Genomic DNA, 20558 nt, shown 5'->3' with positions numbered 1-20558 from the left:
GTTTCTCCTTTCTCAAACACAAAGCCTGGAACGCAGTGTCCTGGCAAGCAGGCTGTTTCAACTTTGAGTCTTCTGCTTCAAGGCACACCCCGATTACGGGTCCATGGACCAAACAATAAATAAAGTAAAATAAGTGGTAACAAAAGAAATAACCAGGAAGGACTCTTACAACACCATCCCATGATTATTTCCTCTGATGTCAATATGAGGTGTATGATTGGCAGCTCGTACGGCACCGTGACACAGTGTTCAGAACTGCTGCCTCGCAGTGCCAGGGCAGCACGGTAGCATTGTGGATAGCACAAATGCTTCACAGCTCCAGGGTCCCAGGTTCGATTCCGGCTTGGGTCACTGTCTGTGCGGAGTCTGCACATCCTCCCCGTGTGTGCGTGTGTTTCCTCCGGGTGCTCCGGTTTCCTCCCACAGTCCAAAGATGTGCAGGTTAGGTGGATTGGCCATGATAAATTGCCCTTAGTGTCCAAAATTGCCCTTAGTGTTGGGTGGGGTTACTGGGTTATGGGGATAGGGTGGAGGTGCTGACCTTGGGTAGGGTGCTCTTTCCAAGAGCCGGTGCAGACTCGATGGGCTGAATGGCCTCCTTCTGCACTGTAAATTGTGTGTGTTGTGTGAACCCGAGTTCAATTCTGCCTTGGGTGATTGTTTGTGTGGAGTTTGCGCGTTCTCGCCGTGTCTGTGTGGATTTTCTCCAGGTGCTCCCGTTGCCTTCGGTCTAAAGATGTGCAAGTTAGGTGGATTGGTGGTTAGGTGCTAAAATTGCCCCTTAAGTGTCCAACGGTTAGGTGGGGATAGAGTAGAGGAGTGGGGATGCGGTGCTCTTTTGGAGGCTTGGTGCAAACTCGATGGACCGAATGGCTTCCTTCTGCACTGTAGGGATTCTAAGCTAATCCAATATCACTAGTTTTCCTTTCATGTCAAAGTTGAAGGTTGCACCCAATAGTTTTAAAACTGTGTGGGGAGTGGCTCCATTTTTAAACAAAATATTGAAATGTTATGTTTTTGATATTTTGTATGAAGCACAGGCAGATGGAAAGAGCATATCTACTTTGCCACAATAGCAGTACTTTCTATGAGGTTCCTACCTGTAACCCTGGGGTCCTGTTATTTAGAGCTGCATTTCTGTGAAGCTCGCTTTTGTTCTTTCTCTCTTTTTCTTCTTTGATATCAGGGGTTTTCTTGTCTGTCTGCCTATCCTTTTTCTCATTTGATCTCTACATCAACATCTCTCGTACTCGTTAACTTTTCCGTTTGCCCCTCGACGTTCGTCTCGACAGTTGTGTGTGTGTATGTGTGTGGTGTGTATGTGTGTGTTTAACTCTCGGAGGTTCACCTCCTACCATCTTAAAAATTGTCAGACCACTGTTAAGTATTTTAGCTGGATTGTCAATCTGTTCGCAACACTGGAGCAAACTGTTCATTCACTTCAATGTAATGGACATGCCATTCCGTAAGTTGTCTGACGCCTATTAAGAGGTAATTAACTGGACCCTTGAGTATTATTGCGACTGGGAACTATGTGGTGAAATTTCCTTTCACTGCAACAGGTTAATATATCCGAGTTGGTTCTTGCGAATTGAGCCTGGACTTTCTGCTCGGTGGCAGAAGCCCGCAGGATTGTGAGGGGAAATAATTGTAATAGCCAGCAGGGGGCCTAAGGGGCGGGAACGATTCTTTTCCCTGTGGCCCTTGTGGAATAAGCTCGGTGGGAGAACGCTCCGCTAGGGACTGGGGATCTCTGTTAACCTCTGTCTGAAAGGTCGGCCAATAAGGCACCGACCAGAACAGGAACCCGTACGGGATCTACCGGGCAGTGTAAATATTGTTTTGTGAATAAAACTTTGTTATAATAGTGAAAGGTTTGAAGGACCCAAGGACATTTCTACAAAGTTCAGCTGGTGTAACACAGAAAAAGACCAAAAGAAATGACAGAACTACAAAAGCAACATGCAGAAATGTTAACAGAATTCCACAACATACAGTGTGGACTCCCCGTGCCCTTATTAAAATTATATTTTGTGCATCTTAGATTTCCTTTTACACTCATTTTAGGAATATCTAACAGGACAGAACTGATCAAGCTCTCAGGATGAATAGATTACAATGGGAGTTTCAGCTAACTGTGCCATTTGCAGGCTTTCGCAGAGGCTCTGAAAATTAAGTTTTTTTTTGGGGGGGGGGGGCATAAGGACATTAATAGATAAGTTTTCAAAGCTTTTGGATATATATGTATGCATATATTGAATAAGTATCTGGTTCATGTACCCCAATATAACTAGAAAGTTGTTCTATGGCCAGAATGTTACAGTGTTTGTTAATTGTTCATTAATTGGGCAGTCAGTGTGAAATCGTGTTCCACGGCCGCAACTGTGTTTCTTGCCCACTTTCAAACCAGGCGTCTGACGGGCAGAAAATTCAGGCCTATATTTCTAATTTTAAAAAAAATTTTAGAGTACCCAATTCATGTTTTTGAATTAAGGGGTAATTTAGTGTGATCAATCCACCTATCCTGCACATCTTTGGGTTGTGGGGGTGAAACCCACGCAAACACAGGGAGAATGTGCAAACTCCACACGGACAGTGACCCAGAGCTGGGATCGAACCTGGGACCTCGGTGCCGGGAGGCAGCAGGGCTAACCCACAGCCCTATATTTTTTGAAGCCACGTTACCGAGAGGCGATGGACTGATACCCGAATAAAAAATCCCTGTTATTTGTGATCAATTTATTTTCTGTTTTAAATCTATGAAGTAAAATGGACAATTTTTTAAATAATATATTTTGGAATGCTGTTTGCTAGTTCCTGGCAGATTTTGCCTTTGCAATTTGTGAATAGGTTTGAGTGGCATCTGAGGCGAAGAAATTGAGGAATTGAACAAACGAATGTGATAGAAAATAGGATAATTAGTTAGAATAATGTAGCGGTCTGATGGTAGTGAGTTAGCAGGCAAAGAACAAAGGAATTGAGTGATGCATGGCCAGAAAGGGGGGAGGGGAACCTCGTGCAGAGGATGGTGAAAAGAATGCTGGGTAACAAGAGGCCCAGGGTTGAGGAATGCGAAGTGAGCCAATCAGGATATATGGCCAGGTCAGGAGGTGTATAGGATGACCTATGGGAATCTTGCATGTGAAACTTGATGCCATTTGAAAGATATGTATAGAGATCTCTTTGTCCTCGGTCTCACTTGGCTCTGGGAGCTTCAGGAGACTGTATGTGTTCTGAATCTCTGTATCATAGAATTTACAGTGCAGAAGAAGGCCATTTGGCCCATCGAGTCTGCACCAGCTCCTGGAAAGAGCACCCTACCCAAGGTCAACACCTCCACCCTATCCCCATAACCCAGTAACCCCACCCAACACTAAGGGCAATTTTGGACACTAAGGGCAATTTATCATGGCCAGTCCGCTTAACCTGCACATCTTTGGACTGTGGGAGGAAACCGGAGCACCCGGAGGAAACTCACGCACACACTGGGAGGATGTGCAGACTCCGCACAGACAGTGACCCAAGCCGGAATCGAACCTGGGATTCTGGAGCTGTGAAGCATTTGTGCTATCCACAATGCTACCATGCTGCCCTATAGAGCGGGTCAGCCTTGCAAGTTGTTTAAAAATAAATAATACCATACCTACAGATCCCCCTCGAGTTTTATTGAGACCAGACTGACGGGTAAAGAACTTAATTTGTCAAAATCACTTCCCAAAATTCGTGCAATTTTGGCCGTGATGTGTGCATTATCTTGGAAATGTTTAACAGTAAGGCAAACTTCTCTTTTGTAGTCGCCGAGTTTCCTTTCTCAAGAAGAACCAATGTGTCTCAAAATGGCTAATTACATGTACAATTAACTACTGAACCTGCACTCTAAATCAGGGGTTCCATGGCCCCTGCGGGGGATTTGCAGTTGGTTCAGCCACGGGTATCGTAGAGCTGGGGCTTGAGAAGAATCAAGGCCGAGAGGAGAGTTGAGGCCGAGGGGATCCAAGAAGAGCTGGGGTCAGGGCAACACACCATCCTGGAGGCACGTCTGTGGCCACAGCAACAGCTGTCTACACCCCTCACTATTGAGTCTCCTACCAGTTTTGCTCTTCCACTCGTACTCCAGCACCTTGTGCAGCTCAGCCACCCACGGTGCTGTGAACTTGGCTCTGGCTGCGCTCCCTCGAGAAACCGCCACTCTCACCTTTTCCCAAGACAGAAAAAAGGTTCTTGAGTGAGATGCACTCTGGGGTTTTTCTAACTACTTGCCTGCCTCCCTTCTTCTGACTGGTGGTCACCTATCTCTCTCCGACAGCACCTCCTTCAGCTGCGGGGTGACCACCTCTAAAAATGTGCTATTCACGCACTCTCAGCCTTGCAGATGCACCTCAATGCCCCCAGCCAACACTCACACTCTGAAACCCGGAGCTCAAGTTGAGTCAAACGAGTGACACTTGCCGCACAAATGGTCCTCCAGACGGCAAGTAGCCTCTATGAATTCCCACATGTTGCAGGCAATGCAACGCAGAGGACTGAGCTCCCCTGCCGTAACTGTAGTTCGAAGACACCTTAAATGTATGCCCAGTAGAAATTTATTCAAATAAAGTTGGAATCTAACTGGTACCTTAATCTAGTTTTAAAGTGGGGAAAACCACTTACCCACTTCCTACTGAGTGTGTCGGGAGTGCTATGCTCTGCCCCACTGCTCCCTCACAGGTCCGCTCATGTAGCTTTAAGTTGACCCTTACTACCTGTATTCCTCAGTCATTTATACATATTGATTTCATATATTAGGTCCTTCCCCTTTTCTCTGAATTGACACTGTCTCCAAAATCCCAATTGAGCCGCTCTGCTCCGGTGTCACTCCATTTCAGAACCTCACTACTCTGCTCAGGCCCTTGGCCTTTAAACTATTCCCAAGTTCCAAGTGATGACTCAACTGTCCTACCCCTGCTAATTAGCACCTATTCAAAAATAAACACTGACAACTGATTGACTATCAACTGCCACTGGAAGGCAAGTTCTGTTACCAGAATTACTAAATACAAGCTGCTAAACTGGCCTTCAGATTTTACAGATTCCACTTTCCACTGTCACCAATTCCCAATTAAGCCACTCTGTTCAGGTGCCACTCCATTTCAGAGCCACTCTGCTCCGACTTTGTTTTTCAATGTTTCAACTTCACTGAATCAAGCTCCTTTGAGCACTAACAAGAGATCTGGATGATGAAGAAAGACTAGAGAGACCTGCGCTTTCCACCCTGATTAACAGGCATCTGACAGATCATCTTCTAGAGGTTCATAAGTTACCAGTAAATGGTGCAAGAAAGGTCATTTTAATTAAGCTGTGGGAATAGGTAAATTGGACACCGGTTCAAGAATAATTAGGAGGGTTTTCTTCACGGACAGAACAATCAACTTTTCTGGGCACATTGGTGAAAGTGAGAAGCTTGCAATCATTTGCAAAATCATTCGATGCTGCAATGGAGACAATGTAGGGCTTTTCTGAATGGTTGATTTGAGATGGGTCCCATAGATTTCCTAATTCACAGGCCTTGTGACCTTCTATTCTGTCTCAAGTGTTCTTTGCACTCAGCTCAGACTGAATAAACATTTTAAATCAATGCAAAATATCAAAAATTGAAGTGGAGCTGCTTTCATAATAGCCCTTCTTGATTGATTTATAATTCCCTCCGAGCAGGCCAGGGGGAACGGCACTAAGATAATTGCTCATTGAGAGAGCAGCTGTGGACATGATGGGCTGAATTGCCTCATGCAGTCACACAGTACAGAAAATGCCCTCAGGTCCATCTAGTCGGCACCGACAAAACTATACTAAATCTACACAAATCTCACTTCCCAGCCCTTGGCCCATAGCCTTAAATGTTATGACATTTCAAGTGCTCATCCAAGTAACTTTTAAAGGCTGTGAAGTTCACCACCGCTACTCTCCTCCCAAGACAGTGTATTCCAGACTCCCACCACCCTCTGGGTGAAAATATTTTTCCTCAAATCCCCTCTGAACCTCCAGTCACTCACCTTAAAATTATGCTCCCTCATTATTGACCCTTCCGGTGAGGGGCTGGTTTAGCACAGTGGGCGAAACAGCTGGCTTCTAATGCATACCAAGGCAGCAGCGCGGGTTCAATTCCTGTACCGGCCTCCCCGAACAGGCATGGAATGTGGCGACGAGGGGCTTTTCACAGTAACTTCATTGAAGCCGACTTGTGACAATAAGCAATTATTATTATTAGGGGGACAGCTAATTCCTCTCCACCCGGTCCAGACACCTCAATCTGATGCATCTCAATCAGGCAACCCCTCTGCCTCCTCTGCTCTCAAGACAACAACCCGAGCCTATACAGCCTCTCTTTATAGCTTAAATGCTCCATCTTAGGCAACATCCTGGTGAATCTCCTCTGCACCCTCTGCAATGAAATTCTTCCAATGGTGGGGTGACCAGGACTGAATACAGTACTCCGGCTGTGGCCTAACCAAAGTTTTGTACAGCTCAAACATAAACTCCCTGCTCTTACAATCAGTGCCATGCCTGATATCCTGTATGCCTTCTTAACTATCCTATTAATCTGTCCTGCTGCATTCAGGGATCTGTAGTGCAGCCCCCAAGATTCCTGTTCCTCTGAACTTCCTCGTGTCCTGCCATTTATTGAGTACTCCCTTGTCTTGTTACTCCTTCCAAAGTGCATCACCTCACACCTTACAGGGTTAAATTCCATCTGCCACTGATCTGCCCATCTGACCATCTCATCTATATCTTCCTGCAACCTAAGACCTTCTTCCTCACTATTAAGCACCCAACCAATCTTCGTATCATCCGTAAACCTACTTATCACCTCCCCCCATATATCACAAACAATAAAGAACCAAGCACTGATCCCTGTGGTACGCCACTGGACACCGGCCTCCCATCACACATCATGCCTTCCACCACCATCTTCTGTCTCCTACCACCAGCCAGTTTTGGATACAACTTGCCAAATTACCTTTGGTCCCATGTGCTTTTACCTTCTTTATCAGTCTCCCATGTGGGAACTTGTCAAAGGCTAAGCGGAAATCCATATAAGCTACATCAACTGCACTACCCTTATCGACACACCCCGATCACCTCCTCCGGAAATTTGATCAAATTTGTCAGACATCAATTCCCTCAGACAAAGCCATGCTAACTCTCCCTGTTCAAACGTTGCCTCCCCAAGTGGCGATTTATTCTTCCCTTCAGAATTTTCTCCACTAGTTTCCCTACCACTGATGTGAGATTCCCTGGTCTATAATTCCCCGGTTTATCTCCTCCACCCTTCTTAAAACGTGAAACCACATTGGATGTCCTCCAATCCTCTGGAACCTATCCTGTGGCCAGAGAGGAATTAAAAATGTGGGTCAGAGCCCCTGTAATTTCCTTCCTTGCTTCCCACAGCAGCCTGGGATGCCGCTTATCTGGACCTGTGGGTTTGTCCACTTTTAAGTCTGCCAAAACCTTCTCACTGCCTATGTCAAACTGTTCACCTCATGGGGCAGCACGGCGGCACAGTGGTTAGCACGGCTGTCTCACGGCGCCGAGGTCCCAATTTCGATCCCGACTCTGGGTCACTCTCCGTGGGGAGTTTGCACATTCTCCCCGTATTTGCGTGGGTTTCGTCCCCACAACCGACTGATGTGCAGGGTAAGTGGATTGGAAACGCGAAATTGCCCCTTAATTGGAAAAAATGAATTGGGTACTCTAAATTTCTAAACAGAATAAAAAAACTGTTCAGCTCACAGTCCCTCTCTCGAACTCTGTACTATAACATCTTCAGGAGTCCCGAGAAGGTTAAACACCAAAGGTTAATTTAGGCAAAGGCGGCACGGTAGCACAGTGGTTAGCGCTGTTGCTTCACAGACCCACAGGGATGAGCAATTGATCTCCTTGTGGACTTATGGGATATAAGCTCCCCAGTTGATGGGTGGAGGCCGAGTAGCTGGAACTCGTAAAGCCAGCCAGGATTGGGACCGGCATGATCGGTATCCCGGCTGGGTCTTATGTACTGTATACCGTGTTGCGGACTTTATTTTTATTGTAATAATAATAATCTTTATTAGTGTTACAAGTAGGCTTACATTAACACTGCAATGACGTTTCTGTGATAAGCCCCTCGTCGCCACACTCCGACGCCTGTTCGGGTGCACAGAGGGAGAATTCAGAAAGTCCAATTCACCCAACAAGCACGTCTTTTGGGACTTTGTGGGAGGAAACCGGAGCACCCGGAGGAACCCCACGCGGACACGTGGAGAAGGTGCAGACTCCGCACAGACAGTGACCCAGGCGGGAATCAAACTCATTTAAAACCCTCCCAATGTCCTCCGGCTCCACACACAGATTGCCCCTTTGGTCTCTACCCATAACCTGGTTATCCTCTTCCCCATAATATGCTTAGAGAAAATCTTTGGATTCTCCCCAGACTTACCCACCAGTGCTTTTTTAACCCCACCCCCCCCACACACTTTGCTCTCCTAATTGCAGTCTTTAGTTCCCCCTGCACTTTCTATACTAAGGCCTCTGCAGATTGTGGTGAACGTATTATGGTAACCATTCACCACTGTACTACATTGTACCATGCTGTTGCCCATGTGGGCTCCACCTATGGACCATTGTACTGTACTACATCGATTGTATCATGTTGGTGCCCTGATGGGCTCTGCCCCTGGCACCGCTCCCTTGAGGGGAGGTATAAAGAGCAGCTGCCCTGTAGGCGGCTCTCATTGCAGAGCAGTCGCAGGCAGGCACAGTTCTAGTTGATTAAAGCCACTGTTCACTTCAACTCTCTGTCTCGTGTGACTTGATGGTCGCATCACAGATTTGTTCACTTTGTGGCTGCTAAAATTCTCTGTTTGTTTTCTTCTCCAGTCCTGAATATTCACAGATATTCAGGGTTCTCTCGGCTTATTGCTCCTACATTTCACCCTAAAGGGAACATGTTAGGCCTGTACTGTCCCCATTTCCTTTGTGAACAACCCTACACTGCTCTACTGTAGATTGTCCCACAAGAAGCTGTTCCCAGTCTACTTTGGCGGGGCCCTGTCTTATTTTAGTAAATTCTGTCTTTCCCAATCCAAAACCGTTTTTTGAAGGCCATTTCTTTTTTCCACAGCAAACTTAAATTATACTCTGCTGTGCTGGCTATCACCAAAAGGTACCCCCACTGCCACCTGCAACACCTGCCTGGCTTCGTTCCCCAGAATTAGATACAGCATTACGCCGTCCCTTGTTGGACCTTCTACATATTGACATAAAAAGCTTTCCTGAATACATTTCAAGAAATTCGCTCCCTCTAAACTCTTTACATCGCTGCGCCAGGGTCCCAGGTTCGATTCTCAGCTTGGGTCACTGTCTGTGCGGAGTCTGCACGTTCTCACCGTGTCTGTGAGGATTTCCTCCCATAGTCCAGAGATGTGCAGGTTAGGTGGATTGGCCATGCTAAATTGCCCTTCGTGTCCAAAAGGTTTAGGTAGGGTTATGGGGATAGGGTGGAAGTGTGGGCTTAGGCGGGGTGCTCTTTCCAAGGGCCGATGCAGACTCAATGGGCCGAATGGCCTCCTTCTGCACTGTAAATTCTACGATTCTGTGATTATAACTATCCAATTAATGTTGGGGAAATTGAAATCTCCTAATATCACCTTATTGTTACTATTTTTCCATCCCTCAATGAATTACCTGCTATCTGCTCCTCTGTTGCCTGCTAAAAGTTTGGGAGCCTATAATACACTCCCATCAATGTGACTGACCCTTTGTTATTCCTAAACACAGCCCACAAGGCTTCATTTGAAGACCCTTCCAAGATATCATCACTCCTCATTGCAGTAACTGACTCATTAATTAAGAATGCTACACCACCTCATCTTTTACACCCTTCCCTCTCTTGCCTGAAGATCCTATATCCTGGAATGTTGAGTTACCAGTCCTGCCTCTCCCTCAACCACATCTCTGCGATGGCAACAATATCACAGTTCCACAGATCAATCCAAGCCTTTTATTCTTCAGTCTTACCTATAATGCTCCGAGCATTAAATTAGAGGCCATCCAGCCTCGACTTCTTCAGTTGGAACTCAAGATGGCTGAACTCCGTCTGTCTTGGTTCCTGTACTATAGCATGCTCTGTTCTGATTGTGCCAACGCTCTGTGACCCCTCTCCCTGCCAAATTAGCTTAAACTCCTCCCAACAGCAGTAGCAAACTCACCCGCAAGTAATGGGTCCCGTTCTGGTCCAGGTGCAGACCGTCCCACTTGTACATGCCCTACCTTCCCCAGAAACGGTCCCAGTGATCCAAACACTCCCTCCTGCACCAACTCTGAGCCATGAATTCATCTGCCGAATTCTCCTATTTCCTTCTGCACTCAACAAATCTGTGATTCAGGAGCAGGGACAGGAACCTGTTCTGTTCGTTCTCCACTCCAGTCATGCTGTGTTTGTGATTTTAGAGATGTAGTGTGCCTGAGCTTGAATTCGTCATATCAAGGAGGAGCGCTATTTTTTGCAGCCAGTGGTAATTTCTACTGAACAACTTGACTACCTTTTCATAAAATTTACAGTGCAGAAGGAGGCCATTCAGCCCATCGAGTCTGCACCGGCCCCTGGAAAGAGCATCCTACCCAAGCCCACACCTCCTCCCCATCCCCGCAACCCAGTAACCCCACCTCACCTTTTTGGACACTAAGGGGCAATTTAGCACGGCCAATCCACCTAACCGGCACATCTTTCGACTGTGGGAGGAAACCGGAGCACCCGGAAGAATGCCACGAAGACACAGGGAGAACGTGCAGACTCCGCACAGACAGTGACCCAAGCCGGAATTGAACCCGGGACCCTGGCACTGTGAAGCAACAGTGCTAACCACTGTGCTACCGTGCCGCCCATGTGGACTGCGGCAATTCACGAAGGTGGCTCGCCACCACTTTCTCAAGTGCAATTAAGGACAGACAATAAATGTTGATCTGGCCAGCCCTACCCACATTTCTGTGTGCCCTCTGGCATTACCACCCATGATCGCTGATAACACCTTTTAATTTTTTTAAGATCTCAAGGTGGCATTGCAGGATTTTAATTCTCAATTCTTCAGATTATTGGTCTAAAATCTGTGCATTACTTACCTGGTGATAGCACCACTACACTAGCGTTAACCAAGCTCAGGACACTTTTAGCCTGTGAGGCTGCAGTCTCGCATTCTATTTTGGAATGCAAACAGTATCCCTGTTCTCTCGGATTTCAATGCATTATTCAGGATGACCTGCAAACCTGCAGGCATTTTGCTGAATCTAAATCAGTTTTTCCTGGGAAGTCTCTCCCTCAAGTGCCAGTCTCTGTCTGCAGATAATAATCCGATCTCTGATCAAATAGAGGTGGAATTCTCAGAAATTGCAGGTAGGTGTTAACATCCTCAGCTCAGTGGCAAATGTCTCCAGTCACACACCAGATCCTTTGTTGTGGGTAAAGAGTCTGAACTGTTGACCTGCCCTGTTTCTCTTAGTGTTACAATGCTTGTCAAATGTTGACATTAATGTGAGGATGTGGTTCTGCTGTAGTTGCAGCAAGCTGTTCAGGGCTGTGTTGCTCTCTGCCTAGGCACCTGATAAGCGCAAAAACAGGTTAATGTTAATTACCTTAATCTTGTGCAGGCATTACAAGCTCTGTGTGTGTATAAGAAGCTCTTTTCAATGTTTCCAGACCTGCAGGGGGGATTTATCCTTGATTTATATGTATTCTGGTGGTTTTAAACGCATACGTTCAACACTTCCAACTGAGCATAATTGTTTTCCCTTAATTCCGCTACACATTTTGTGCTGAGGCTAGTTCGAAAGCAAATTTCTCAGAGATGGATGAAGTTTCAAAATTTTGCAACACATTAGTTTGCGGCAGATTGGCTAGAATCCCTCATTCTGAGCCAAAAGCTCTGATGGCCAGGGAAGGTACACTCGCAACATAGCCAAACAGGTTGATTGTCCGACCTGCAAATTCTTCCAACATGCCGATGGCAGATGGTAAGAGGGTCAGGAACTCGTGGTCAGCCATCCTTGGTGAAGAGTGGCGCCCCTCAAGCTCCAGCCTTTGACTTGAGGCTACAACTTGTTCCAGGGCACAAAAAAAATCTAACGATGGAAAACAGACATGAACACATGCTGCGTGTGCTCCATGCGTCTTTCGACGCAGGAAGTCTTGTAAGTCTAATTCTAATTTTGTAACACTTCTGCTGCCTGAGGGAAGGGTTAGCAAGGTAAGATACTGCTTTGTTTCTGTTACCACCTCCAGCAAGTCCAGCCTTTCTAACACAATACCCCACTCTTCACTTCCCTTCAGTCTTCTATTACTATTGCACCGGACTTCGCCCGTCTCTTTCCTCATGTTTATACAAGACTATTGCAACTCTCACATTTTACACACTGCGTACCAGTTATTCGACCATGGCAGGCATGACCAAAATACCAGAAATGAATATCAATGTTGACTTTCATGTAGGAGAGGATTACACGCAACTGGGGACAGGATACTAAATTCGTCTGTAAATCCCAACGGAGAAAGCATGCTGGTCCTTCTGGGACAAGAGAGAATTACCATCATAGTGAGCGGCAGCACTGGAGAAAACCTTGTGCAGGGTTTTTTTTTCACACCTGATCCTCTATTTTTTCCCTTTTTATTTCCTCCTCACCTTACACCTGACAAATGACAGCTGCTTTCAACCGACATCCCCCTTTCTCCCTGCGCTTTACGCCAAAATCTCACTCTTGTGAGATCTTGTCAGAAATAGTGGCCGGGATTCTCCCCTACCCGGTGGGGTGGGGGGTCCCGGCGTGATGGAGTGGCGTGAACCATTCCGGCGTCGGGCCGCCCCAAAGGTGTGGAAGTCTCCGCACCTTTAGGGGCCAAGCCCTAACATTGAGGGGCTAGGCCCGCGCCGGAGTGGTTGGCGCTCCGCCGGCTGGTGTGGAAGGCCTTTGGCGCCATGCCAGCTGGGGGCGAAGGGACTTCGCCGGCTGGCGGAAGTCCGCTCATGCGCCGGAGCGCCAGCGGCTGCTGGCGTCATCCCCGCGCATGCGCAGGGGAGGGGGTCACTTCCGCCTCTGCCATAGTGAGGACTATGGCGATGGTGGAAGGAAAAAAGTGCCCCCACGGCACAGGCCTGCCCGTCGATCGGTGGGCCCCGATCGCGGGCCAGCCCACCGTGGGGGCACCCATCGGGGCCAGATCGCCACACGCACCCCCCAGGACCCCGGAGCCCCCCAATGCGCCTGTTCCCGCCACTAAGGTAGGTGCTTTGATCCACGCTGGTGGGAGAAGCATGACAGCGGAGGGACTTCGGCTCATCGCGGGCCGGAGAATCGCCGGGGGGGGGGCACGCCGACTGGCGCAGGGCGATTCCCGCCCCCGCCGAATCCCCGGTGCCGGAGAATTCGGGACACGGTGGGTGCGGGATTGACGCCGGCCCCCGGCGATTCTCTGACCCGGCGGGGGGTCAGAGAATCCGGCCCAGGAACAGGAGCAAGCCACTAGGCCCCTTGAGCCTGCTCTGCCATTCAATAGGATTCTGGCTGATTCGATATTCATAGAACATAGAACATCGAATATACAGTGCAGACGTCTGCACCGACTCACGTAAGCCCTCACTCCAACCCTATCCCTAACCCTAACCCTAACCCCTATCCCAATAACCCATCCTATCCTTTTTGGACACGGAGGGCAATTTAGCATGGCCAATCCACCTAAACTGCACGTCTTTGGACTGTGGGAGGAAACCGGAGCACCCAGAGGGAACCCACGCAGATACGGGGAGACGTGCAGACTCCGCACAGTGATCCAGAATCGATCTATCTCAGCCTTAAATATACACAAGGACTTGGGCCCCACAGCTCTATGTGGCAGGGAGCTCCAAAGACTCAGAACCCTCTGAGAGAAGAAATTTCTCCTCATCTCAGTCTTGAATTGGCACCCCTTTATTCTGTGACTACGCGCTCTGGTCCTTGACTCTCCCATGAGGGGAAACAACCTCTCAGCATTTACCCTGTCAAGCCCTTTAACTCTATATGTTCAATGAGATCACCTCTCATTCTTCCAAAATCCAATGAGCAGAGTCCCAACTTGTTTAACCTTTCCTCACAAGACAATCCCTCCATATCGGAGGATTTGATATTCACTTTGAGGGCCCAGGCTGCCAAGAAGGCAGATGGATACACTCCAGGAAGTGCTAGGTGCATTGGGAAGCCTGTCAATGAGCTTGCACACAGTGGCTTAGAATAGGAAGACCCAGCTTACATATGAAATAGGAGCAGAAGTAGGCCATTCGGCCCCTTGAGTCTGCTCCTCTATTTGATAAGATCATGGCTGGTCTGTTTGTGTTTCAAGTTCCACATTCCCATCTACCCCCAATAGCCTTGGTTCCCTTGCCAACAAGAATATATCTACCTCTGCATTAAAAATATTTAATCACCCCTCCCTCCACTGCCTTCTGAAGTAGAGAGTTCCAAAGTCACACAACCCTCTGAGGAAAAAAATATCTCCTAATGTCTCTCCTCATCTTCAATTTATCTTGGGACTTGACGAAAAGCATGGAGAACATGGAGCAATTGCTCACCTCCATGAATGTGGGACGGGATTCTCCCACAACTGGCACGATGCCGACGCCAAGAGCGGCGTGAACCACTCCAGCATCGGGCCGTCCGGAAGATGCGGAATCCTCCGCACTTCCGGGGGCTAGGCCGGCGCCGGAGGGGTTGGCACCACGTCAACCGCCGGCGATGGGCCGGCGCGAGTTGGCGCATGCGCAGAACCGCTGCCGTGATTCCGCGCATGCACAGACCAGCCGGCGTGTTCCAGCACATGCGCAGGGGGGTTCTTCTCCGCGCCGGCCATGGCGGAGCCCTACAGAGACCGGCGTAGAAGGAAAGAGTGCCTCCACAGCACAGGCCCGCCTGCAGATCGATGGGCCGGATCCCCCCCCCCCCCCCCCCCGAGGACTCACCTAGCTGCCCTACATGCCAGGTCCCGCCGTGATGAACCATGTCCATTTCACGGCGGTGGGACTGGCCAGGAAACGATGGCTGCTTGGCCCATTTGGGCCCGGAGAATTGACGGGGGGGGCCGCTGCCAATGGCCCCCAACTGGCGTGAAAATTGGCTCCGGAGAATACGGCAGCCGGCGTCGGAGCGGCGAAGCGGGATTCACGCCCCCCCCCCCCCCCCCCCCCCCACCACCACCCCAGGGATTCTCCAACCCGGCGGGGGGGGTCGCAGAATCCCGCCCATGGAGTGCAGTCACCGTAATGGAGCCTCCCGTGAATGATCATATTCCTGCCACAGAAGCTCAGATGGATTGTCACCATGGATCTGTGGACTTTTTGAGTGAGAGTTTTCAGAGCGTTACCTCACTCTTGCACCCTTTTCTCATGTAGCCGAAGAAAATGGGTTAGGCTGTCTCTCCGGACAGCAGCTTGTCTGCTCCCTTGCCACCTGCCCCACCAGTGTCCTAGATAGCTGTGCCAGACTTCTCTCACCCTCAGCGGGATGCTGCAGTTTGTAGTCAACCCTTCGATGAGCACAGCTGCTTGCCATCACCCAAGACTATCTGATGTGTCCTCGTTAGAAGGTTTTCAGCTCCCAAAATGATAACGACTGGGGAAAGATGTCGTGGGAGCCTTACTATCAGCAAGCAAGTAATTGTTAACTACTGAAAGGAGATGGAATTGAGTTGTCGATGGCACCTTGCATGCTGGAGAAGCCTGAAATACAGGCCAAGCCTAGAGCTAACCCGTGTTACTGCCTTTGTCAAAAGAAATGCATGTGTTCTTCCTGGTGACCTGCCTGTACAACAATGGATGGCAAACCCACTACTGTGGCTGATGTTCGCTGCTGCAACCTTGGAGGAGTATGTTGTATAGAAATTAAGGCTGAACTTCTAGCCGCAAGCTCTGATGCTAGTGCCCTGTTCAACACCCAGGCTGTGACTGCAGCAAGTGACATTCTCAATAGCAACCTCCTTCTGCTGCTTAGTGAAGTTGAGGTGGACGAATGCTCCTTGAAAGCCCACTGCAGACAAGGCCTCATACTGAGAGACCTCTGACTCCTCTTGCCTTCCTGGCTGATTCCCTTTGTCCTCCAGCCACAATGGTGGACATGATTGCAGCAAAATTGATTTCAAATAAAAGCAGTCCCGCATCTGCTGTTGTGGGCCAGGGTTTAGAAAATACCAAAGTGTATCATGGAGCTCACCTGACCCACAACTTTAAATAGATTTTGGTTATGGGGAGCACAAGGGGTCAGTTTACAGGTGTGATGCAACAGAGAACTAAGAATATTTTAAACAAAAACAATGTTTATTCGATTAAATCCAGTTACACAGTAAACACACAGTAAAGATATTAGCAACTATCAACTCAACTACTCCCCCCAAAGAATACAGTACTCTATAAGTAACCCTTAATCTTTCCTTGCAACATCCATAAGACAAATACCCTCTTTAGCACAGACATCAGGTTTAAATTCTCTACTGAGAGCAGTTATCACTTTTAAATTAGCAAGTGATTTGAAGACATTCCTTTCATAAATAAAGAAATCAAAATTACACCTGGTTTTGCTGGATGCAGCTCCCAATCTGCAAAACAAAACTTAACACACCCTGTAGCTGCTAGCTCAAAGCGAAAGTAAAACAGACAGACAGCCCAGCTCCCCCCACACTCTGACATCATTGCAGCTATTTGATAAACATCCATTTCTTACATGTACATCCACTACAGCTATTTGATCATCACCCATTTCTTAAAGGTACTCTCACATGACACTGCAAAAAGCCTCCCAAGAAGTCAGAAATTAGTTACAGCAGTGAGGAAATACACTAAATGAAAAACCATGAGGTGATGGGTAGGCTAACGGGGCAAGCCAGTAACTAATCTACTTGGAGTGGATGATCCTCACACTATTGGAGTGTCCTTGTTTCCGGTAGCATTGAGACAAAGAAGACATGGCTGGAGGTTGATGAGGAGATCAGCAGCAGCTGCCATGCTCCAGGATCCAATGCAGGAAACAATTTAATGACCTCAGCAGAACAGGAAAGATGAGAGAAATGGCACTTTGCCTTATATACTGATGTCCATATCGCCATAACTTCCTCACTCGGCCTTCTTAACCCTACGCCAACGCACCGCTCCTCACACATATCACCTTGTAGATGCCACCCATCCCTCTCGCATTTACTCATATCCCTATCTATCCACTCACCACTGACACAGACAAACATTCTGATACAAAGGTATGCAAGTCTTTCATAGTTGCCCTCAGTGAAGGAATGAAATATCATTTATCCACATGACAAACATTCCCCTGTCATGTTGACTTGATGCAAAGAGTCACTGAAATATGATCATGTTTATAATGATAACTCCAGGCATTCTTACTTTCACAGTATATATTCATCTCTTTCATCTCCCATAGGGCTTTCGAGCATCCATCAAGAGGTAGCCCATAATGATGAAGACTTACAGCACAGCGCGCTCCCTCAGAGGTTGCACCATCACAGGATTAATGTAGACCCTCAAACTGACCTGCCCATGACTCACTGCTGACCTTCCAACCCCTCAAAGATTCCCATATCCTCCGGTTCTCCTGTGAACATTCAACTCCTCCCACCCTTGACCCTCCAACTCTCCCCCTCTGATCCTCTGACCCACCTACCTCAAACTCCCCTGCCCCTCTGACTACCCTCCAACTTCCTTAACACTCCAACTCGCACAAACCATCATACCCACTGACTCTCCAACTCCTCCCGATCCTTGTGCTCCCCCCTGCCCGCACTTCCCCCACCCCCCACATATCTCCAGCTCGTCTCCGATCTCCTACCATGCCCAGTCCATCACACGAACCTGCCTCCCATCCATGGACTCGATCTACACCTCCCGCTGCCGGGTGAAAGCGGGCAGCATAATCAAGGACCCCTCCCACCCGGCTTACTCACTTTTCCAACTTCTTCCATCGGGCAGGAGATACAGAATTCTGAGAACACGCACGAACAGACTCAAAAACAGCTTCTTCCCCGCTGTTACCAGACTCCTAAATGACCCTCTTATGGACTGACCTCATTAACACTACACCCTGTATGCTTCATCCGATGCCAATGCTTATGTAGTTACATTGTATATCTTGTGTTGCCCTATTATGTATTTTCTTGTATTTTCTTGAATTTTGTTTAATTCCCTTTTCTTCCCATGTACTGAATGATCTGTTGAGCAGCTCGCAGAAAAATACTTTTCACTGTACCTCGGTACACGTGACAATAAACAAATCCAATCCATTTGGCTTCTCACAACCCTCCGAAGTCACAACTCTCTAACTCCCCCAGACCCTCTAACTCCCACTTTAACCTCCAATGTTACCCCCAACCTAAGACTTCCCCCCAACACTCCGATTACCCCTTGACCCTCCAGCAACCCTCAACACACCCTGACCTGAGCCAAATTCACCACATTATCTCCTGACCTGATCTGCTGCCCGACCCACCCTGCCACCTATCATCCTACCCACTGCCGCCTGCACACCACTCTCCAACCCGACCCAGCTGACACCTGACCTAACTGGCACCCTATGCACCATACCCAGTAACTTCACTCGGCCTCATTCACTAATGCGGGAACAAGACATTGGAATGTCCCAAAGCTTTTCAGTGTGTTAGTGCATGAAGACTGACCAAAATATGACAGCTAGCGCCATAAAAAGGGTGTGTGTCTTGGCTTCCCCCTGACAATCCAAAACTATGAAGGAGGACTCCGAAAGTAGGTCCGAGAGCGTGATTTTAGAGAAAAGTTGCCACTCAAGTGGATAGAGCTGTGAAGAAGGCCTATGGTGTGCTGGTGTTCATTAGCAGAGGGATTGAATTTAAGAGCCGTGAGGTGATGCAGCTGTACAAAACCTTGGTAAGGCCACATTTGGAGTACTGTGTGCAGTTCTGGTTGCCTCATTTTAGGAAGGATGTGGAAGCTTTGGAAAAGGTGCAAAGGAGATTTACCAGGATGTTGCCTGGAATGGAGAGTAGGTCTTACGAGGAAAGGTTGAGGGTGCTAGGCCTTTTCTCATTGGAATGGAGAAGGATGAGGGGCAACCTGATAAAGGTTTATAAGATGATCAGCGGAATAGATAGAGTAGACAGTCAGAGACTTTTTCCCCGGGTGGAACAAACCATTACAAGGGGACATAAATTTAAGGTAAATGGTGGAAGATACGGGGGGGATGTCAGAGGTAGGTTCTTTACACAGAGAGTAGTGGGGGCATGGAATGCACTGCCTGTGGAAGTAGTTGAGTCGGAAACATTAAGGACCTTAAAGCGGCTATTGGATAGGTACATGGATTAAGGTAGAATGATGGGGTGTAGATTAATTTGTTCTTAATCTATAAGCAAATTTGTTGCTTTGGTGTTTAATTTATCCAGTGATCTGCAGCAAAGTGTTCTTCAGCACATTGTTAGCAGGGGCGGGGCATGAGAGGGAGATGGCGAAAGAAGACTTGGAAATAGGGATTCACTTCAGACAGTAAAAGAGGGATAAAAGAAGAAAGATTCCCAATACGGAGACAACAGAGAATGGTGTTTCACATGGTTTCCAGAGTCCAGAATCAAAAATCCAATGAAATATTCCTTCACGTGGGTCAACAGGTTGAATATCACAACTGCATAATTCACTTTTCCAATGCTATTAACTTGACATGATGAGGTAGACATGCAGAGAAGAATTTGTCTTGTAAAGTTCCAGTAGAAACAATGTAAATGGGGCCAGGTATTTAACCTGGGCAGTGCCCCTTTTTTGTGAAGTTGCTTGTCAGATGCCAGCAGCAGTACCGCAAGGTAATATTACTGGCTATGCAAATTACAGATTAATGTTGTATGATTCCCACATCTCCACATTGTCTTTTATGGCAGATGTGTATTACTCATCTGGGCCCCTGAAACTGTTAAATGTCCTATCTATTAAGAATTGAAAGAAAGTAATGGGGTCCTTTCTCCTCGCAGACTACTTCTGGCCAAACTGGTTTATGAAATGCGGCAGCCTTTGTCCAGCTTTCTTTGAATTTGGTCTTAGCATCCCAAAAAAGGGTGTTTCATGGCTGTTCAGACTCAGAGATAATGAGGTGCAAGTTGCTTCTACATTGCTACTTTATAAAACATACACAGCCCTATGAGCTGGACCTTTCTGTTGCTTCCCTCTTCCCTGTGGGGCCGGAGGTCCATGAGCAGCAAGGCTTCTGCTGGTGTTTCTGCCACTGGCCACCCCAGTTCAAATAGGTCTAATTTATAAGGCTCTGGTTAGGCCCCATTTGGAGTACTGTGTCCAGTTTTGGGCCCCACATCTCAGGAAGGACATACTGGCACTGGAGCGTGTCCAGCGGAGATTCACACGGATGATCCCTGGAATGGCGGGTCTAACATATGAGGAACGGCTGAGGATCCTGGGATTGTATTCATTGGAGTTTAGAAGGTTAAGGGGAGATCTAATAGAAACTTACAAGATAATACATGGCTTAGAAAGGGTGGACGCAAAGAAACTGTT

Source organism: Scyliorhinus canicula, chromosome 10, assembly GCF_902713615.1.
Source record: "Scyliorhinus canicula chromosome 10, sScyCan1.1, whole genome shotgun sequence".
Taxonomy (NCBI): Eukaryota; Metazoa; Chordata; class Chondrichthyes; order Carcharhiniformes; family Scyliorhinidae; genus Scyliorhinus; species Scyliorhinus canicula.
The sequence above is the reverse complement of the archived record's forward strand: the minus strand, read 5'-3'. Positions refer to the sequence as shown.